Raw genomic sequence first — 23,303 nt, 5'->3', positions numbered from 1 at the left:
CACCTGTAGAGCCGGTAAGAGTTTATAATATTGGTTTTTAGAAGGATTGTAATATTGTTTGTGAAATACAAATGTATGCTATTATTGTTGTTTATATAGATTATTGACCCCTGAAGACGCAAAATTTGCGAAACACGATCGTGTAGGGTCTGAGTACAACTGTTTTAGCACACAAATGAGAGGACTGCTGCAGTGAAGCAGTTTGAAATTCAAGGAAAGTCCCGTGAAGTATGGAGTCACGGTGAATGGAACTACTGTCATTCAATACCACAGCACAGAGTTATCAGTTGTGGGTTACGATGGAATGTAATCTTTTGTTTTAACCTGCTGTGATGGACAATTGACTTAATCAATGGACTAATTGCCACAGGGCAATAGAAAGTTTACAGCAGGTTACCAATAGATTAAGAGAGGATCGTAATGAAGAAGAAATGTTTTTGAATGTCAGTATAATTTACAAGTTTTACACCAGTATTGCTATTGAAAGCAACATTTTTGTTATAAGATCATAAGTGATTCTATTATTCCGGGTGTTCTATTGTTATATTGTTATAGAGTTTGATATTTTGATATTAGGTTTATAAATGTGAATTAGAGTGAATGGATGACTGAATGAATGATAGATATATGGGGATTTTAGACAATAATTGTTAGGTTTATGAGATTAATTGATGTAATAAAGATAAAAATGAATGCAATAGTTGTTGAGTATATTGTTGTAATAATACAGACATGTAATAATTACAAAATAAAGTGGTGAAGGGAACTGGTAAAGGTGCATTTATCTAAATATTCTTCGATAATTTTATTTAAGCTTTATTTCAGAAGAATCCTAGATACCACACTGACAAGCTGAATAACATATCTATGCAGCAATGCAGCATTGATGTTTTGGCCTCAGCCTGTCTCGGGATCTTTATTCTGGAAAAGCAAAGATACTTACTGTGACGAAACAGTGTGTTTTAAGCCTGTAAAATGTATTGGATATTTTCCTGTCTTAAATATGTCTGAAGTGTATTTCTGCTGTTTGGCCAGCAGATGGTGCATGTTATTCTTAAAGCTGTTACAGAGAACTGACGATTTCTTTTAGTTGGCACACAGATAATAGGAAGCATTTGTAGTGATGTAACCAGTTTTTATTTGAAACATGACTGTTCTGGGCTCTGATTGGCCTGAAGTTTTGAAATTACCCAGCAGATGCTGGCTCAGGCTGTTGCTTCAGTTTCAGCCTGGGAGAGGAGAGATAGAGAGCTCATTGATGAAGGCATGTTTAAAAAAACAGTTATATTTGATAACTGGTGAACGGCTATATATGTCCTGATCTCCCCAAGTACTTTCTAGGAAGTATGTGTTTAGTTAGCGTTGTAATAGATCCATATTTCAGTTACCTGTTATTGTTTGCCAATTGCACTATTTTGTTCCACTGTCCTTTTTGCCTTTGGGTCATGTAACCGGAAGCAGTATGTTTTTGGTTCTATTGTTTGTAGTTCTGTAATTGTTGGTGAGTGTTGGTGGATGGGAATCTGGAAACTTCTGAATTGGACTGTTTTGAGTTGCCCAGAGATACTGATTACCACCTGGCGCAAGACTCCTGATGTAGGCCATCTGGCCGAAACACGTTGTGTCAAGTCACTTTTAATGTGGAATTTGTTGTAGGAGGTGGAAGGCCTCCAATTATTGAATATACAGAATAAATTCCTCATATTTGGACAGGGAGAAATGGAGGTTTTTCTCTTTCCAAAAACAGGGGAAAGCTTGCTGGAATAGCAAGTCACTTCTCTCTCTACCTCCCCCCTCTTGCCAAGTCAGGTGATTAAACCTGATTGCCCACAATATCTCTCTCATTGAGCAAGATCAGGCCTCAGGGAATACTACAGACATAAGTCTTTCTCAGGTCTTTTGTATAAGGCTATTTCAAAGCAAATGAGATTGACTTTATCTTGTAACAGTGAGGGAAATAACACTTGCAGAAGACCAGGTAACACCTTATTTCCTTCTCTGCCTAGAACAATTCAAACACTATCTCCCTGATCCCTGGAGTCAATAGCAATAGTTCTATTGACAAGAGAAACCTAACACCTCTATAGCAACTGGAAGCAGTAGTTAACTTTTGTCTCCTCTTTTAGAATAGGGGAAATACTAATTAAAGGTTTGAGAAATGTATTCTTGTGCGAGACTGTAAGATGAATAGAAGAGGTCCAAAACATTTGGACAACAGACCAAATGCATCTTCAAAAGGAATATAACGGATGCTATATAGTTCTTTATTGTCAGGAGATCCTGCCTGACTGTAAGATGCTAATTAAGGGGGTAAGAAGAAACCCTCCCCCCTTCTTGTGCTCTCTGGTATTGAAAGGGAAAAGAAATCCTATATAATATCTCTCTGCCAGATAGGAGGTTGGGCAGTGTACATCTCTTTGGCTCCAAGTCAGGGAGTCTGAAAGAATGTCCTGACCCCATTTTCCTTATATTTCAATTTCTATAATATGCTCTTCTTTCTATCCTGATCTGTATCTATTCTATTTCTTATTTCTGTCCTAATTCTGGATAAAGAATAAACCTGTGTTTTCCCCCCAACAGAAGTTTCTCTTGGTTTTTTTCTTTTTGTCTTTATTTGTTGTAGTGCAAGTAGTCCTTAATTCCAGCTGTCCGGTTTCTAAAAAGATAACAGTGAGAGGGTTTGTCTGCGTAGTACTGCTGGCCTGATTGGACTCCGCTGGCGGCAGGAACAGGCGCAAAACAATTGTTTTATTATCATTAGTTTGAAAAATTATTAAACGCTGTTTTAAATTTAATTTTGGTTCCAGTTTTGGATAGCCCTGGCTCATATTCCCACCTTTTTATTTTCAATATTTTTTAAGAAAATAAACATATTGTTTGGTTTGCCCTGTTTGTCTGGACTGAAAAAGAATCCTGGTGGTTTGTGTGTTGGGTCTGTGAGTGCTTTCTGGGAACTGTGGGACCACTGAGAATGTTGCTCCAGTAACCTAGAAATCACTAGGGATGATAATTTGAGAGCAGGAGAGTCACCCAGAGGCGGTTGTGACCCAGTCAGTGAGAGGAGGGTGCTAGTGTCAAGCACGAGCGGCAGGTGCAGGTGGACCTCAGCTGTGCTGGGGACAGACCCTCTAAGCGGCTAAGCGTTTTGTGACATTTACCTGTAGCAGGTATTCTCTGGGGCCTGCAGGCTATATATTCTCACATGTGGGTAAAGCAGTCCCAGTTGCCTGGTCCAGAGCTTGTATCAAGCTTTTTCAGAGTGCGAGTCACGTTCCACTGCGCATGCATGAGTGTGGAACCAATGAATGTGGAACAATACTATAGCAAAGGAGAAAAGGAGCGAAGAGAAGGGAAGGCAGCAGACTCGCAAGGCTCTTCACTGCTGCCAGCCGGGAACCCCAGTAAGAAGGGGGGGAGGGGAGGGTAGCAGAGGGGGTTGGCGATTTTGGAGGGGGGTAACGTGCATGTAGGGGGATGGGTGGGGCCAGTGTCGGGGAGGGGAGGGCCGCGGGTGGAGGCATTGCAAGGACATGTCTGTAAGACAGAGAGGAGGGGGGAGGGACAGAGGGAAGGAGAGAGAGGGAGGGAAGGAGAGAGAGGGCCTGGAAATCGGAAGGAAAGAAAGGGGGCCGTGGGACTTGGAGGGGACAGAGGGAGAGAGCGAGCGAGAGAGGGATAACCTTGCTAGCGCCCGTTTCATTTCATACTGAAACGGGCCTTTTTTTACTAGTCATTATATAAGTTTTTTTTTGTTGGGATGGACATAAATTGTTCTTTTTTTTTCTTTTTTGGTGATTATAATATATTTTTGACAACTATATATCTCAGTATTTCTAGTTACCAATAGGACATCGTGTTTAGGTTAACAATTTGTTGTGCGAAAGCCAACAGTTCTTCATTTATTCTTTATTTTTTTACTTTTGTATTCTTTACTTTTTTTTTCATATTTTTAAGACTTGCAATCTCCTTGATCTTTTATAAATTATTTTATCTTATATTCATTCCAACCTGTGAGATTTGTGCATTGTAGTTAGCAGTTGTTACACTTTTTTTTATATAAATCATCTTATATTAATTGCTATTTTATCTGATATTCTTCATTTGATATTTCTGTATTTGTTTTTTATTGAAGCCATATCATTTATGTAAACATTACTGTTTACTTCTGAAGTCACAGTAATTTTGATTTCTGCTTCTTCTCTATTAGATGCTGAATTTTGAATTCTCTAGCCAATTTGTGTGTTTTTATCATCAGTGGTTGGTATATTTTATTTTACTTTGTGGGGTTCATTTGTATGTTACATGATATTTTCAAACATGTTGGAATATTTATGTTTCAGTTCTCATATCATTTTTATAAATCCAACATATGATTTGTGCACTTCATGATCGATATACAAATACATGTAAATATATTCACATGCAAGTTTTTGGTATAGTCACATATATATACACATATACCTTTTTATATATTTAGAGGGTTGTTTACTAAAGCTTAGCTCGAGTTATCTGCAGTAAGGCCCATATTATTCCTGTGGGCCCTGCTGCAGATAATTCGAGCCAAGCTTTAGTAAACAACCCCCTTATTGATTTGTGTATTTTTATTTGATGATCTAATATGAATGCCGTTATATTTTAATGTTTTTTTATATTTATGTTTGTTGTTTGTACAGATATAAATGCAACAAATAAATAAAATAATTATCTTGTTTTGACTCCTGAAGAAGGCGCAATTAGTGCTGAAATGCAGGACTGCGTAGAGTCTTTGGAACTGGATAAACCTGTGTTCTTGAAATTGTTTTTTGAATAAAACCTACTGTTTGGACAGACATTTGGTCTACCCCCTACCTTTATTTCCTCTTTTTACACTGGGAATCCCTAGCTACCAGGCTCACCGGAAGCAACAGCCAATGACGAAGTGCACCTCACAGTGGTTAGGTCAGAACATAGATGAACCTGAAACCACATGCAAACGGTTGAAAGTGTAGCCTGGGACAGAATAAACATGGGCTTAGGCAGGTGGAGTTGGATTCTAGAACCTAAACCAAATCTGTATTATAATCCAGCCAAACAGACTGTTACTCTGGGCATGCAGCTTACGGCTTGCTACTTGAAGCTGGAATAAGATGAGAATGTATGGCAAGAAGATCATGTAGTAGCCCAGCAAATTTCCCCCATGGAGGACAATGATGCAGCCAAGGCTCCCTGACATTGCAGTCTTAAGAGGATCCTCCTGGGCAGCCCAGGATGGGCTAAGGAGAATAACATAAGCTAGTAGCTAATTAGAAAAGTGTGCATTTCCAGATGGCGACCTACATTCAGTTGGGATGAAAAACAAAAAGTTAGGGAAATTGTCTGTGGCACTGAGGCCACTGCACGGAAAAAGCCAATGCTCACTTGTAGTCCAAGGAGTGCAGTAAGCACTTGTCAGGGGCATAAAACTCTAGGAACGATATAGGCAAGACAATCAACTGGACAGGTCAAACTCTACTGGAGCTGAAGTAGGGATAATATCCAAAAACTAATGGAGAAAGAATCTCGACCCAAGCTGAGAAAGGAACTCAGGGTAAGTGCAGAGAAGCATTCTATCGTGATAAAAGGAGGGTAAGGTGGAACTGCCACTAGGGCCTGTGCGCCAAAGGAATAGCCACAAAAAACAAGACCATCCAGGTCGAGAACTTCAAAGGACAAGAAAACAAGCGGCTGAACTGAAGTGCTTAGCAATTGGGGAGAATGACGTTAAGGCTCCATAACACATACAGAGGTGTGACTGGGGGCCGTGACAAAAGCAAACCTCTCATGAAGTGATCAACTAGAAGTCATGAAGCTATCAGTGCTTCTCTTCTTCGCATAGGGGATACATCGAGTATACGGAGATGACTCTCCACTGAGTCGGGTTCAGATCTAACTCAGAAAGATGTACAAGATATGCAATCGGCACCTGTACAGGGCAAGAAAAGGGAATCTAGGGCCCGCCCACACATCAGATGGCAAACATCCTGACCTGGAAAGAAGAACATCTCTAGGTAGAAGCTCTTCTGAAAATGAGAGCTAATACGAAGCCCCAAACACCTAGAGCATGAGGGCCACAGACTGGAGGATGGGATGTAGAAGAAACACCTCTTTCTGCAAATTCTAGATTCTCAACATCCAGGCTGTGACTTCTGCAGAAGAACTCCTGAGGAAAAAGCCATATCTGCCGGGGCCAGGAAGGAGCAAACACGATCATCGAAAAGGTCTGCGTAGCAACAGAATCTGCCCTATGAGAGAGATGTGAGGATATGAATACAGAAGACCGTTCCTTAAGAAAAGCAACCAACAGTAGACTGTTGTGGGCTTGGAGACTGCGGGACGGCATGATGGACTTGAGTAGCCAAGAGATTCATCGAGGGGCACTCCACAGGTGGAAGATTTCACAGACGACGCCCATGTTAAGAGGTTACCCCCGTGTGGATGCATGACCTTGCACAGTTTGGGCGGCCAGGCTGTTGGCTCTGAGGAGCAGTTCTGAATGGACTGCCGCCTACTACATCTGGACGGCCATTGAAACAGAGGGCACAATCCAGTGCCCCCCTTTAGGTTGGGTAGTACACTGTATGTGAATGTTCATATGAATGAATACAAAGAGGCTGAATAGCCCATCACTGAAATCATGTAGAATGGTCCAGATCGCCTGGAGTTCCAGAAGGGTGAGAGGGAGAGCTGTCTCCTGGGCTGACCAAGCAACTTGACCGTGAAGTCTGGCAATAGGCACTTCCCACTCTAGGAGGGATGTAGCCACCATCAGCCCCCCACGAGGCAAAAGAATTTGAAAGGCAGTCGACTGTACAGTGTACCAAAGTAGAGAGTAAGTGATCTGTGGGGACTCTCGGATGACATCATTCAGGGTCCCTGTGGCCCGACAGAATTAATAGAGTCTTCCGAACAGTTTCCATGTGAAAATGAAGTACAGGCATTACATGGATGGTGGAGGTCCTATGTCATCCAAAAGCAGATGAGCTTGTCTTGGGTTCTGAACTCACAACCGTATGGTGGTGGAGCACTGGTGTTTCCTCTGTACTATCACAACTACTGTGATTAAACAACTTTAACATCCACCGAGGTGCGACCTGATGGGCAAGAACCTGAGTGCAAGAGCGTCAAAAGTGGATGCCCCCGGCACAGGAAGAAACACCCAATCCCGATGAAGTATCCAGCAGGAGTCCACTGATCTCCAAATGGGAGAAGGGACTGGAGGTGGTTTAAACGAACCCCAGTAGGTACAACAACAAAAAGGTTCTTCAAAAGGACTCCTGAGCACCAACTGTTAGCGTGCTCAGCACCAGCCAAATCAGCAAGAAAAAAAAATGGTTGGTACAGGGGTACTGCGAGTACCGCTAGACACTTGGTGAATACTCTGGGAGCCAACGCGAGGCCAAAAGGCAGTAAGCGGTACTGGAAGTGGAATGCCCCCAGTCAAGAATAAAGATACTTCACTTGCATAAAGATTCTTCAAGTGTAGCAAACAGAGGAATCATTGCCCTGAACCATGGGGAGTAGGGTGCTCAGGGAAACTATCCTGAACTTCTGTTTGATCAGTAAGTTGCAGATCTTTAGAATGAGAGTGGAATGTATTCCCTGTGCCTTCAGTGGCACAAGGAAGAACCTGGAATTGAATTGCAGCCCAGTTACCCTGGTGGTACGGACTCAACCACATGGGCCTTCAGAAGGGCAAAGAGTTCTTCCACAAGGAACTGTTAGGCAAGAGTAACTTGTATCAGCTCTCAGCACTATCAATTAGGCAGCCTGCGGCCTGCCCTAAAAAACTGCAACATGCCTCCAACTGGTAGGTTATCTGGAGTCAGTGAAAAAGTTCAGTCCTTGCTTCGACTGGAGAGCTGTCCAGGGCTAAAGCGCATGCTGTTGACAAGAAGGAATGCACTGGTGTTGAGCCCAGGGAGGCTAGTGAGAGGAGGTGGTATGCCCACAGCTCTGTGAATAGGAGGGACCCCTTCTAAATTTGCTAAAAAAAACCTCTTAGATGAGGGAGGTGCAGAAGACGTCTGGGAGGAGAGAGTGCGATGGTAGCTGTGTATTTCTTGATACTACTACTATGAGGTTAGTGACCTCTTCCAACTTCTTTTCAAAAGGGTATTTCCCGCAAGTGCCATCCACCAATCTCCACTGAACGCTCAAGTTCAAGAACAAAATGCACAGCAATGAGAGTCTGCGCAGCGCCACACTGTGGGTATAGTTCCTGGAAGTCACAGCAAAAGTGTCACCTGGCCAAGAACTCTCGACACACAGTCTGCTGCTCGACCAACCGGCGAAAATAACTGGACCTATCTCAGTGGGAAAGGCCGGTAAAGCTAGCATGGCACACACCAGGTTCCGTAAGAATGCGCTCGTGGAGAGCTGGTAAGCTGAATACGCAGTAGAGCAGTGAAGCCTGATACATTTCCCTTCAAAATGAATCCAGTCTGCCTTATTGAACATGGACCCAACTACCATGGAGTGGGGAGGCAACTGGAGCCCATGAAAACCAGGGGAGCTCTGAGGGCCATGCTGTGAAACTGGTGCATGGATGCAAGCTCTATGAGGAGCGAGGCCAACTGTGGGGACCCCAATTCCTCAGAGAAGAGCTGATGAAGCAGATCTATCACAGCTCTCCTAGGAGATTCATAGGCCTGGAGCTTGCGACCTGGTAAGAAATTTGAATTGTGGCCACCGTGTCCTCGCCAAAAGGGAAGGAAAGGCTCGTAGATGAAGATGTCCTCTGTTCCAGTGGAATGGAGGAGTTAGATGTTACTCTATTGGACTCTCCCTCCAAGAAGCATCAGGGATCTATATCGGACTTCCATGCAACCCTCATCGGTGTGAGCAAGGAACTCCTCATGGGAGGGCTGAGACCGAGCTTGCTGAGAAGAGCTATGACCCCCGAGAGGGGTGTTGAGGAGTGGGCTCCAGCCTCAACTTCGATGAAACTGCCAGCACCAACCACAGGTGGCAGTCAATGCCGGTGCTTAATGAAACACCAATGTTGGAGGCCTCACTGCAGGCTGAGAGCCATGCAGGTCCGATTCAAGAGGCATGGCAAGTGCAAGAACTCTCGGCGCCGATGACCTCTGAACAAAGACAGCCAGCCAGGAGCTCAGGGAGCAAGGCTCAGATGTGCCCACAGAGGGACGACAGTTTTTCAACTGGGGCTCCAGAGTCAAGGCAAGCAGCTGAAGCAGTGGTCACTGCAGGCTGACCAATTTACTTCAATTCTTTGAAGGAGTAAACAAACATGTGGACAAAGGGGAGCCGGTTGATATTGTGTATCTGGATTTTCAAAAGGCATTTGACAAGGTACCTCATGAAAGGCTACAGAGGAAATTGGAGAGTCATGGGATAGGAGGAAAAGTTATATTGTGGATTAAAAACTGGTTGAAGGATAGGGAACAGAGAGTGGGGTTAAAAGCGAATGCTACATACCTGTAGAAGGTATTCTCCGAGGACAGCAGGCTGATCGTTCTCACTGATGGGTGACGTCCTCGGCAGCCCCTCCAATCGGAAACTTCTCTAGCAAAGTCCTTTGCTAGTCCTCGCGCGCCCGCGCGCACCGCGCATGCGCAGCCGTCTTTCCGCCCGAAACCGGCTCGAGCCGGCCAGTCCAGTATGTAGCAAGACAATACACTTCAAGGGAAGACACAACTCCAACGGGGAGGCGGGCGGGTTTGTGAGAACAATCAGCCTGCTGTCCTCGGAGAATACCTTCTACAGGTATGTAGCATTCGCTTTCTCCGAGGACAAGCAGGCTGCTTGTTCTCACTGATGGGGTATCCCTAGCCCCCCAGGCTCACTCAAAACAATAACCATGGTCAATTGGGCCTCGCAACGGCGAGGACATAACTGAGATTGACCTAAAAAATTTACCAACTAACTGAGAGTGCAGCCTGGAACAGAACAAACAGGGCCCTCGGGGGGTGGAGTTGGATCCTAAAGCCCAAACAGGTTCTGAAGAACTGACTGCCCGAACCGACTGTCGCGTCGGGTATCCTGCTGCAGGCAGTAATGAGATGTGAATGTGTGGACAGATGACCACGTCGCAGCTTTGCAAAATTTCTTCAATGGAGGCTGACTTCAAGTGGGCTACCGACGCAGCCATGGCTCTAACATTATGAGCCGTGACATGACCCTCAAGAGCCAGCCCCGCCTGGGCGTAAGTGAAGGAAATGCAATCTGCTAGCCAATTGGATATGGTGCGTTTCCCTACAGCCACTCCCCTCCTATTGGGATCAAAAGAAACAAACAATTGGGCGGACTGTCTGTGGGGCTGTGTCCGCTCCAGATAGAAGGCCAATGCTCTCTTGCAGTCCAATGTGTGCAGCTGACGTTCAGCAGGGCAGGAATGAGGACGGGGAAAGAATGTTGGCAAGACAATTGACTGGTTCAGATGGAACTCTGACACGACCTTTGGCAAGAACTTAGGGTGAGTGCGGAGGACTACTCTGTTATGATGAAATTTGGTGTAAGGGGCCTGGGCTACCAGGGCCTGAAGCTCACTGACTCTACGAGCTGAAGTGACTGCCACCAAGAAAATGACCTTCCAGGTCAAGTACTTCAGATGGCAGGAATTCAGTGGCTCAAAAGGAGGTTTCATCAGCTGGGTGAGAACGACATTCAGATCCCATGACACTGTAGGAGGCTTGACAGGGGGCTTTGACAAAAGCAAACCTCTCATGAAGCGAACAACTAAAGGCTGTCCTGAGATCGGCTTACCTTCCACATGGTAATGGTATGCACTGATTGCACTAAGGTGAACTCTTACAGAGTTGGTCTTGAGACCAGACTCAGACAAGTGCAGAAGGTATTCAAGCAGGGTCTGTGTAGGACAAGAGCGAGGAGCTAGGGCCTTGCTGTCACACCAGACGGCAAACCTCCTCCATAGAAAGAAGTAACTCCTCTTAGTGGAATCTTTCCTGGAAGCAAGCAAGATACGGGAGACACCCTCTGACAGGCCCAAAGAGGCAAAGTCTACGCTCTCAACATCCAGGCCGTGAGAGCCAGGGACCGGAGGCTGGGATGTAGAAGAGCCCCTTCGTCCTGCGTGATGAGGGTCGGAAAACACTCCAATCTCCACGGTTCTTCGGAGGATAACTCCAGAAGAAGAGGGAACCAGATCTGACGCGGCCAAAAAGGAGCAATCAGAATCATGGTGCCTCGGTCTTGCTTGAGTTTCAACAAAGTCTTCCCCACCAGAGGAATGGGAGGATAAGCATACAGCAGGCCCTCCCCCCAATCCAGGAGGAAGGCATCCGATGCCAGTCTGCCGGGGGCCTGAAGCCTGGAACAGAACTGAGGGACTTTGTGGTTCACTCGAGATGCAAAGAGATCCACCAAGGGGGTGCCCCACGCTTGGAAGATCTGGCGCACCACTCTGGAGTTGAGCGACCACTCGTGAGGTTGCATAATCCGGCTCAGTCTGTCGGCCAGACTGTTGTTTACGCCTGCCAGATATGTGGCTTGGAGCACCATGCCGAGACGGCGAGCCCAGAGCCACATGCTGACGGCTTCCTGACACAGGGGGCGAGATCCGGTGCCCCCCTGCTTGTTGACATAGTACATGGCAACCTGGTTGTCTGTCTGAATTTGGATAATTTGATGGGACAGCCGATCTCTGAAAGCCTTCAGAGCGTTCCAGATCGCTCGCAACTCCAGGAGATTGATCTGTAGACCGCGTTCCTGGAGGGACCAGCTTCCTTGGGTGTGAAGCCCATCGACATGAGCTCCCCATCCCAGGAGAGACGCATCCGTTGTCAGCACTTTTTGTGGCTGAGGAATTTGGAAAGGACGTCCCAGAGTCAAAAGGATTGTCCACCAATACAGGGATTCGAGAAAACTCGTGGACAGGTGGATCACGTCTTCTAGACCCCCAGCAGCCTGATACCACTGGGAGGCTAGGGTCCATTGAGCAGATCTCATGTGAAGACGGGCCATGGGAGTCACATGAACTGTGGAGGCCATGTGGCCCAGCAATCTCAACATCTGCCGAGCTGTGATCTGCTGGGACGCTCGCACCCGCGAGACGAGGGACAAGTTGTTGGCCCTCGTCTCTGGGAGATAGACGCGAGCCGTCCGAGAATCCAGCAGAGCTCCTATGAATTCGAGTTTCTGCACTGGGAGAAGATGGGACTTTGGATAATTTATCACAAACCCCAGTAGCTCCAGGAGGCGAATAGTCATCTGCAAGGACTGCAGGGCTCCTGCCTCGGATGTGTTCTTCACCAGCCAATCGTCGAGATATGGGAACACGTGCACCCCCAGCCTGCGAAGTGCCGCTGCTACTAAAGCCAAGCACTTTGTGAACACCCTGGGCGCAGAGGCGAGCCCAAAGGGTAGCACACAGTACTGGAAGTGGCGTGTGCCCAACTGAAATCGCAGATACTGTCTGTGAGCTGGCAGTATCGGGATGTGTGTGTAGGCATCCTTCAAGTCCAGAGAGCATAGCCAATCGTTTTGCTGAATCATGGGGAGAAGGGTGCCCATGGAAAGCATCCTGAACTTTTCTTTTACGAGATATTTGTTCAGGGCCCTTAGGTCTAGGATGGGACGCATCCCCCCTGTTTTCTTTTCCACAAGGAAGTACCTGGAATAGAATCCCAGCCCTTCTTGCCCGGATGGCACGGGCTCGACCGCATTGGCGCTGAGAAGGGCGGAGAGTTCCTCTGCAAGTACCTGCTTGTGCTGGAAGCTGTAAGACTGAGCTCCCGGTGGACAATTTGGAGGTTTTGAGGCCACATTGAGGGTGTATCCTTGCCGGACTATTTGAAGAACCCACTGGTCGGAGGTTATGAGAGGCCACCTTTGGTGAAAAGCTTTCAACCTCCCCCCGACTGGCAGGTCGCCCGGCACTGACACTTGGATGTCGGCTATGCTCTGCTGGAGCCAGTCAAAAGCTCGCCCCTTGCTTTTGCTGGGGAGCCGCGGGGCCTTGCTGAGGCGCACGCTGCTGACGAGAGCGAGCGCGCTGGGGCTTAGCCTGGGCCGCAGGCTGTCGAGAAGGAGGGTTGTACCTACGCTTGCCAGAAGAGTAGGGAACAGTCCTCCTTCCCCCAAAAAATCTTCTACCTGTAGAGGTAGATGCTGAAGGCTGCCGGCGGGAGAACTTGTCGAATGCGGTATCCCGCTGGTGGAGATGCTCTACCACCTGCTCGACTTTCTCTCCAAAAATATTGTCCGCACGGCAAGGCGAGTCCGCAATCCGCTGCTGGAGTCTATTTTCCAGGTCGGAGGCACGCAGCCATGAGAGCCTGCGCATCACCACACCTTGAGCAGCGGCCCTGGACGCAACATCAAAGGTGTCATACACCCCTCTGGCCAGGAATTTTCTGCACGCCTTCAGCTGCCTGACCACCTCCTGAAAAGGCTTGGCTTGCTCAGGGGGGAGAGCATCAACCAAGCCCGCCAACTGCCGCACATTGTTCCGCATGTGTATGCTCGTGTAGAGCTGGTAAGACTGGATTTTGGCCACGAGCATAGAGGAATGGTAGGCCTTCCTCCCAAAGGAGTCTAAGGTTCTAGAGTCTTTGCCCGGGGGCGCCGAAGCATGCTCCCTAGAACTCTTAGCCTTCTTTAGGGCCAGATCCACAACTCCAGAGTCGTGAGGCAACTGAGTGCGCATCAGCTCTGGGTCCCCATGGATCCGGTACTGGGACTCGATCTTCTTGGGAATGTGGGGATTACTTAATGGCTTGGTCCAGTTCGCAAGCAATGTCTTTTTCAGGACATGGTGCAAGGGAACAGTGGACGCTTCCTTAGGTGGAGAAGGATAGTCCAGGAGCTCAAACATTTCAGCCCTGGGCTCGTCCTCCACAACCACTGGGAAGGGGATGGCCGTAGACATCTCCCGGACAAAGGAAGCAAAAGACAGACTCTCGGGAGGAGAAAGCTGTCTTTCAGCAGAGGGAGTGGGATCGGAAGGAAGACCCTCAGACTCCTCGTCAGAGAAATATCTGGGGTCTTCTTCTTCTTCCCTCGGTGTCAGACACAAGTTCACGGACCTGTGTCTGCAACCTCGCCCGGCTCGACTCCGTGGAGCCACGTCCACGATGGGGCGTCGAGAGGTAGACTCCCTTGCCCGCATCGGCGAAGCTCCCTCCGCCGACGTAGTCGGGGAGCCCTCCTGGGAGGTGGCCGCAGTCGGCACCGCACGCGGTACCGACGTCGGGGACCTCACCCCGGGCGATGGGCCAGCCGGCGCCACGCTCGACGGTACCGGAGGCGCAAGCACCGCCGGTACCGGAGGGGTAGGGCGCAACAGCTCTCCCAGAATCTCTGGGAGAACGGCCCGGAGGCTCTCGTTCAGAGCGGCTGCAGAGAAAGGCAGGGAGGTCGATGCAGGCGTCGACGTCAGAACCTGTTCCGGGCGTGGAGGCTGTTCCGGGCTGTCCAGAGTGGAGCGCATCGACACCTCCTGAACAGAGGGTGAGCGGTCCTCTCGGTGCCGACGCGGGGAGGAGACCGGTGTCGATGCTTCTTCGACTTCTTCCGAAGCATGTCACCGGAGCTCCCCGGCACCGACGAGGAGGATGTAGAATCCATCCGTCGCTTCCTCAGGGCCGAGGTCGAAGCAGGTCGATCTCGGGGGGGCTGTACCGCAGGAGCCCTCAGGGTAGGGGGAGACCCACCCGAAGGCTCACCGCCACCAGCAGGGGAATGGACAGCCCTCACCTGCACTCCACCCGATGCACCACCGTCCGACGACATCAGGAGACGAGGTCCCGGTACCACCGACGTCGATGCAGCTATCCGATGTCTCGGCGCCGATGCAGAGGGCCGATGCCTCGATGCACTCGATGCACTGGCGGCCAAGGATGAAGGTCTGGACGCTGATGACGTCGATGCACACGATGACCCCGGTGCCGATGCCGACGAAGAGCCCGAGAACAAAACGTTCCACTGGGCCAATCTCGCTACCTGAGTCCGCCTTTGTAACAGGGAACACAGACTACAGTTCTGAGGACGGTGCTCGGCCCCCAGACACTGAAGACACGAAGAGTGCCTATCAGTGATCGAGATTACCCGGGCGCACTGGGTGCACTTCTTGAAGCCGCTGGAAGACTTCGATGTCATGGGCGGAAAAATCACGCCGGCGAAATCAAAATCCGAAATGACGAATTCGGAGCACCAAAACTTCAAGGGAGAAAAATCTCGACCGAGGCCGAAAAGAGGCCTACCCCGACGACGAAAGAAAACTTACCGGGGCAAAAACTGGAACTACGGGAAGGGGCAAACGAAACCCAAGGGGGTTTCCGGAGCACTTCCCGAACAAATTTAGAACTTTCCGAAGAAAAAAACACGTCTATTTTAAAACGGACGCGCGAGGTCGACTCTCCGGGGCTCGACACGACAAAAACACAGCCGTACCTAGTGCGGACGAAAGAAGACTGGCCGGCTCGAGCCGGTTTCGGGCGGGAAGACGGCCGCGCATGCGCGGTGCGCGCGGGCGCGTGAGGACTAGCAAAGGACTTTGCTAGAGAAGTTTCCGATTGGAGGGGCTGCCGAGGACGTCACCCATCAGTGAGAACAAGCAGTCTGCTTGTCCTCGGAGAATGGGCAGTTAGTAGGGTTCCTCAGGGGCTAGGATCGCTGCTCTAATATATTTATAGATGATTTAGAGATGGGAGTAACTAGCGAGGTAATTAAATTTGCTGATGACACAAAGCTATTCAAAGTTATTAACTCGCGACAGGATTGTGAAAAATTACAGAAGGACCTTACAAGACTGGGAGACTGGGCGGCTAAATGGCAGATGACGTTTAATGTGAGCAAGTGCAAGGTGATGCATGTGGGAAAAAAGAACCTGAATTATAGCTACGTCATGCAAGGTTCCACGTTAGGAGTTACGGACCAAGAAAGGGATCTGGGTGTCGTCGTTGATAATACAGTGAAACCTTCTGCTCAGTGTGCTGCTGTGGCTAGGAAAGCGAATAGAATATTGGGTATTATTAGGAAAGGTATGGAAAACAGGTGTGAGGATGTTATAATGCCGTTATATCGCTCCATGGTGCGACCACACCTTGAGTATTGTGTTCAATTCTGGTCGCCGCATCTCAAGAAAGATATAGTGGAATTGGAAAGGTGCAGTGAAGGGCAACGAAAATGATAGCGGGGATGGGACGACTTCCCTATGAAGAAAGACTAAGGAGGCTAGGGCTTCTCAGCTTGGAGAAGAGACGGCTGAGGGGAGACATGATAGAGGTATATAAAATAATGAGTGGAGTGGAACAGGTGGATATGAAGCATCTCTTCACGCTTTCCAAAAATACTAGGACTAGGGGGCATGCGATGAAACTACAGTGTAGTAAATTTAAAACAAATCGGAGAAAGTTTTTCTTCACCCAACGCGTAATTGAACTCTGGAATTCATTGCCGGAGAACGTGAAGGCGGTTAGCTTAGCAGAGTTTAAAAGGGGGTTAGACAGTTTCCTAAAGGACAAGTCCATAAACCGCTACTAAATGGACTTGGGAAAAATCCACAATTCCGGGAATAACATGGACAGAATGTTTGTACGTTTGGGAAGTTTGCCAGGTGCCCTTGGCATGCATTGGCCGCTGTCATGGGCAGGAGATGGACCCTTAGTCTTTTCCCAGTGTGGCATTACTTATGTAGGCTGGGTGGAAAAGCATGGCAGGTGCAAGCACCCTCGATGACGATGTACTATGACAGCAGCCAACAGCTCTGGGAACACGGTGCATACTCCCGATGCTCAGAATCTTATGGATGTCCTGCTGGTGTTGACACCTCCGGGAACCGAATGCCTTGGTGCCCCAAAGCTCCCGGCACAGTGCATCGAGGGAGAGAGATCAATGCTGATACTTCAGCCGATACAGGACTTCCATGATCCTTGGCTCCAACGAGGACACCTTGCATCTCCCCGGATAGGTGCTGGCATCGGTCGATCCCAGGGGTTTCACACAGTGGATGACGTCGAGGCAGGTACCAATGCACCCGATACTGCTACAACCGCCGATGCTGACAGTGCAGACATCAATGCCAATGCAGAAGCTTTGGACCTGGCTCTAAAAAAAAAAAATACCCTTGAGCCACTCTAGCTAACTGGGTCTGGCTTGGAACTAAAGATAGAACACAATCAGAAGAGGTATATTCAGAACCCAAGCACAAAAAAGAATAAAAATGAGTGGCTGTGCCAGAAACAGTTTGAGTGCACCAGAAACAGCGCTGAAGTAAAGAAAATGGGAAAACCCGATGGTGCCTCTGTGAGGATGAAGCACCTGGTAAAAAAGAAGGGCAAGACCCGAATGGGGCGCAGGCCTAAGTGCAGCCTACTGAGTGCAGTAAATAAAGGAAAAATAAAAAGAAATCGAACGGGAAGAAATTGAACCCAAACAAGAAAAAATAAAATAAATTAAAAAATAAAATAGAAGGCACAAAAAGCAGCTCTGGTAAGAACTGAACCGGCAGCTGTGAGGAGAGAAGGAAAAATGCGTCCTCTCCTCACCTCGGAAAAAAAGAGACTGTCGGCCCCGCACTCGTGCATTCACAGTAGAGTTTGACTCTCGCTCCAAAGAGCTCTGTAAAAGCTTGATACAAGCTCCAGACCGGGCAACTCAGGGCCAGATGCACTAAACTTAACGAGCCATTAACGAGCAAGTAGTAAAACCTGGCATGCACTAAAGGCTTCTCCCATTTTCCGACTACGGTAGCAGCTAACGAAAACGGAATGCAGATGAGCAAATTAGTATTATAATGTGTAGAAACCGTATTGTAATAAGATGCATTACCGTTTTCCGATTGCCTAACCGTGGAAAATCTAATGAGAGGTCTGTACCTCTCGTTGGGGCGGCGTGGGATTGAAAAACTTCTACAAATGTAACAAAAAAAATCGGGGGAAAAAACGTCCAAGTGCTCGTCAGGGACGTCCTTTATGGACGTCCTTCATTCAAAAAAAAAAAAAAAAAAAAACACCCTTAAGCCTTACAGCTGGTTATTATTTGTCTTGATTTGTCTGTTGCACTTAAAATTGTGCAAGTTTGCAACTTTGGCTCCAACACTACCACTGGTGCGGTATTCCCTCTGCAAATGCAAAAGATCCACAACAAAACACAAACGTATATATACTGTTCACGTGTTGGGCTAATAAAAAATTATTATCTACCAAGCATCTGTTTTTTCTGGGCCATAAAAAGGTTCCAACTCTGCACTTACAAAATATCCGAGAGACTTTTATCGATTTCCCTGTTCTTAATAATCAAAGTCAATTACTTGCATCAACCTCACCCCGCTTGTTTTGACTTTCAAAAACAGACTCAGATTTGCATGCGCAAGGGAATTCATTAGTCCGCAGGTCAAACTGTATCAGATTTGTTTTCTATAGCATTACTCTTAAAACATAAATCAGAAATGAGCTTAATTCCAGAAAAGAATGGAGCGGTGTCTCTACTTCTGCAGCCCCGCACACCCATAGAGATCTCCTGAGCGAAGGCGAGCGAGATGAGCAGCAGGGGCAGCCCTACGCCAATAAAGGTGACGAATTTGTCTACAGCCAGCTCCAATCACAGCCCCTTGTACTTTGGACGTGCTTCACTCAACTGTGATTGGCTCAGAGACTTCCAGGTCTCTCAGCTCAGTGAAGCACGTTCAAAAAGGACGTTTTTATTATTGCGGGGGGGAGGGGGGACGTCCAAAAAGGACATCTTTTTGGATGGACATCCTTACTGCACTCTCCTGCTAGGATCGAGCCGCATCGGAGCCTTCCAGCAGCAGGCTTTGGAGGGGGTGAGCGGCACGGCATCTTCCTTTCGGACGGCACAGAGGCATATTTGGCATGCGCAGAGCAGCCAGCATAACACTTGGCTGCTCTGCGCATGCTTGACCGGTCTCCGAGGACAGCAGGCTGATTGTTCTCACTAATGGGTCGGCGCCTTCACAGCGGCCCAGGAATGGAGCATTTTTCCCAGCAAAAATCCACAAAGCTTTGTGACAGCTTCCGGAGCGCGAGGGACTCGCACCGCGCATGTGTGGCCATCTTCCCGCCCGTGCACGTCCGTTCCCGCCTCAGTTATATCAAAAAGCAAATAACGAACAACAACAACAACAACTCCAAAAGGGGAGGTGGGCGGGTTGGTGAGAACAATCAGCCTGCTGTCCTCGGAGAATACCTGGTACAGGTAAGTATCTTCGCTTTCTCCGAGGAGAAGCAGGGCTGCTTGTTCTCACTAATGGGGTATCCCTAGCACCCCAGGCTCACTCAAAACAACAAAGAAGGTCAATTGGGCCTCGCAACGGCGAGATCATAACAAGGACTGACAAATGAAGAAAACAGCTAACAGAGTGCAGCCTGGAACAGAACAAAAATGGGCCTAGGGGGGTGGAGTTGGATTCTAAACCCCGAACAGATTCTGCAGTACCGACTGCCCAAACCGACTGTCGCGTCGGGAATCCTGCTGAAGGCAGTAATGAGATGTGAATGTGTGGACTGATGACCATGTCGCAGCCTTGCAAATCTCTTCTATAGTGGCTGACTTCAAGTGGGCCACCGACGCTGCCATGGCTCTAACATGACCCTCAAGAGTCAGCCCAGCTTGGGCATAAGTGAAGGAAATGCAATCTGCTAGCCAATTGGAAATGGTGCGTTTCCCAACAGAGACTCCCCTTCTGTTGGGATCAAAAGAAACAAACATTTGGGCGGACTGTCTGAAGGGGCTTGTCCGCTCCACATAGAAGGCCAATGCTCTCTTGCAGTCCAATGTATGCAACTGACGTTCAGCAGGGCGGGTGTGAGGATGGGGAAAAAATGTTGGCAAGATAATTGACTGGTTCAGATGGAACTCCGACACCACCTTTGGAAAGAACTTAGGGTGCGTGCAGAGGACTACTCTGTTACGATGAAATTTAGTATAGGGAGCAATGTCCTCAATGCTCTGCTCTGTTTAATTGTTTTCATTCAAAGTACCCTTATTTTACTCTAAGTTGACGCCTTTCAGAAGCATCATGTTATCTCCCATATGAAACCCTGACTGTATGAACTCCACTGCAACGGTGTACTGACTGCAAATTTACATTTCCAGAATCCACTTTTGCCACAGTCTTAGGTGATCCTGTTTACAAATATCAGCCTAACCAGCTGGAATATAAGAAGAATTTCACCCATAAAACATGGCAAGACCCAATCTATAAGGGACCGTATAGTATCCAAACAGTGACACCTACAACTGCATTGCTACAATTATAGTTTCTCATGAGAGATCAGTACGGTTACATAAAAAGATGTTCACTGTGACTGCGTCTCTGAAATACTGTTCTGAGACGGCAGCTTATATTGTTTGTTTCAGACAATGATTTACATGACTTTTTCTGCAAATTATCCTTCTCATAGTACAGCGCTGCTTAACCCTAGTAGTGCCTCCACCTACCCTCCTCTCTTCCTTCCCGTTCACATTAATTGATTTGATTACTTTATTTTTTGTCTTTTAGATTGTAAGCTCTTTGAGCAGGGACTGTCTTTCTTCTATGTTTGTGCAGCGCTGCGTACGCCTTGTAGCGCTATAGAAATGCTAAATAGTAGTAGTAGTAGTAGAGACTTTAGTTGGACTCATTTGTGTGATTTAAGACCTGCTCCATTTACTGGATGAACTGTTAAACTCTAATTCAGCATTTAAACTGTTGGTCTGATTGAAGGAATATTATTCTTTTTGTATAATCTTTAATTGTTACATTTTGAGTTATAATGATTTCTTTCTTTGTTTCTCTCCTTCTGACCCTAAGTCCTTTCTGCTTACTAGGTGTAAACTCATATGTTAATTCCTTTATTCAGTTAGCATAATCAGCTTTAACATTACTAAAGCAACTGATTGTTTCATGTTTGATAATGCTTCTGTTCACATAATAAGCTATGTGCTGTTTTATTTTTAACTGCTAATGGTCTGTTTATAGAAAAGAAATTACAAGACCTGTATAAATTAACACAGAATTTAAAATATGCTGTTACAGGAGGTGCTTTTGTTTCCAATTTTATGAATATGCTTTCCTCTTGGTGGGCTTCTCTGGGATCTGGATTTAAAACATTGTTACTCTCTCTTTTGGGTTTCTGCCTTATTGCTATTTGTTTTTGTTGTTTTGCTTCTTGCCTTATTACCTTTTTTAAGCGCAACATGTTATCAGTTAGTAAAGTTATGGTGCTCCAAGCTCCCTCTATGTCACCTTCTAAATCTCTGATGTAGAATGAACTTTTGCCCATTGTTGCTTTGCGATGCTACTCAAGATGCTACTCACTCGAGAAGAACCTCATTGAATTATGGCCCCTTTTCACTTACAAGCTAGCTAATTGCCCTACTAGATCAAAAAAAAGGAGTGTTATACAAAGCTGACTGATCTGAAAAACCAAACAGCTCTATACATCTCCCTCTTTATGGGCCCTTGAAACGATGTCTTGGTTTTCTCACAGACCATAGACAGGCTTGCTTAGCCCTAGTAATGGGCTATAAACGTTAACAAGTGTCTGTTTGTTTATTTCAAACAGGTTCTGAATTAACACAGGGACATTTTCAGTGAAGGAAATATGAGTGTTAAGATATTCAGGGAGATTTGGAATTACAAAGGGCAAATGATGAATATTTGAGAAAAGTAGCAAATAAACAGAATTATGTGGTGATCTTAAGAGGTCAGAGTTGAAGAATACCAGATAAGTAAGAGAGAAAAGGAGAAATTAGATCTTACCTGCTAATTTGCTTTCCTTTAGTCCCTCCGGACCGGACCAGGATTGGACTGATGGGTTGTGCTCGCCTACCAGCAGGTGGAGACTGAGAAAAACTCTGACTCTAGAGAGCCAATAGGAGCCCTGGCCATGTGACCTTAGCCTCAGTATTTGAATAACAAAGCAGGAAAGAAAGAAAGAAAGAAAGAAAGACCATCTGTGCCGTATGGAATCCTAGCAGCCACAAAGCACTCGGCAATGCCAAGTATCAGAGCTCACCAACAACTCTTACCAGAGAAGTGGTATGGCCCGATTTGTACTACAGCTCACCAGCAACTCTCACCAGAGAAGTGGTATGGCTCCCTTGTATTATAGCTCACCAGCAACTCTCACCAGAGAAGTGGTATGGCTCACTTGTCTTATAGCTCACCAGCAACTCTCACCAGAGAAGTGGTATGGCTTACTTAAAGTTTCACATATATATACTAGCATGGCTTACTTAAAAGTTCACATATATATATACCAGCAATTGGGTACCCCAGCAACTCTCACCAGAGAAGTGGTATGTCCCTTTTGTAGGAAAGCTCACCAGCAACTCCTACCAGAGAAGTGGTATGGCTCACTTGAATTAGAACTCACCAGCAACTCTCAGCACAGAAGTGCTAAGGACCTCAAAGTTCTATACATATATAGATATATAAATATATACATACATATATAGATAGATATATAAATACATACATACACATATATTCCAGCAACTGAACCCACCAGCAACTCCGACCAGAGACGTGGCATGGTCCACTTAAAGTCCTATATATGTACAAGCGTCTTTTTTTTTTTTTTTTTTAATACCCCGTTGAAAAAGTGACAAAATATGGGAGGGGCCTGGTCCGGTCCGGAGGGACTAAAGGAAAGCAAATTAGCAGGTAAGATCTAATTTCTCCTTCCTTAGCGTCCCTCCGGACCGGACCAGGATTGGACTGATGGGAAGTACCAAAGCAGTAACCTTAAGGGAGGGACCCTTTCAAACCCCTAAGCATCTCCGAGTTGCATAGATCACCTCCTGGCAACAATGAACATGTAGAGTGTATATCAATCAAAAGAGAATGAAGATAAGCTCAAAATGGCACCGTACAAAATGTGCACCTAGTGCACCAAAAATCGCTGTGCGAAGGAACGAACCCCGCTTCTCAAGATGGAGCATATGTTATAACACTCTCAGGAAATGGTCCCCCAGTGAGTAGACAAATAGAAGGTATGAATTCCTTAATACGTCGAGATATAGTGAGGCCGAAACAATGGCAACCTTACCTTGACTAGAAGTACCAAAAGGAAGGACCAAATAGCTTGTAACAGTTCTCTAAATATATAAGATCTGTTTTAATATGTAAAGCATATATAAAGCATATAATTTCCTGTGATCTTGAACGCCAGTAGAAGAGTCCAGACCAGTAAGAAAAAAGTGATTGGAAAAGATGAAAAATGGGAAACTAAGGTAGAGTGAAAAAGAAATACCCAGGTGAAGAAGTACCTCTTACCTAGACGTACTAGCTGATTGGAAAAAAAGAAAACCTGTAAGAGAGAAACTTGCAGTCCTGACCCTGCTAGCTGAAGCCATGG

General features: G+C 46.8%; 1 protein-coding gene across 1 annotated transcript in view; it reads right to left on the bottom strand.

Moving 5' to 3' along the window:
- SRPK3 (SRSF protein kinase 3) overlaps positions 1-23,303 on the bottom strand; it is a 158,686-nt gene that overhangs the window by 48,846 nt on the left and 86,537 nt on the right.

This window comes from Microcaecilia unicolor, chromosome 2 (genome assembly GCF_901765095.1).
Source record: "Microcaecilia unicolor chromosome 2, aMicUni1.1, whole genome shotgun sequence".
Taxonomy (NCBI): domain Eukaryota; kingdom Metazoa; phylum Chordata; class Amphibia; order Gymnophiona; family Siphonopidae; genus Microcaecilia; species Microcaecilia unicolor.
Note: the sequence above shows the minus strand (reverse complement) of the source record. Positions and strands in the feature narration are given on the sequence as shown.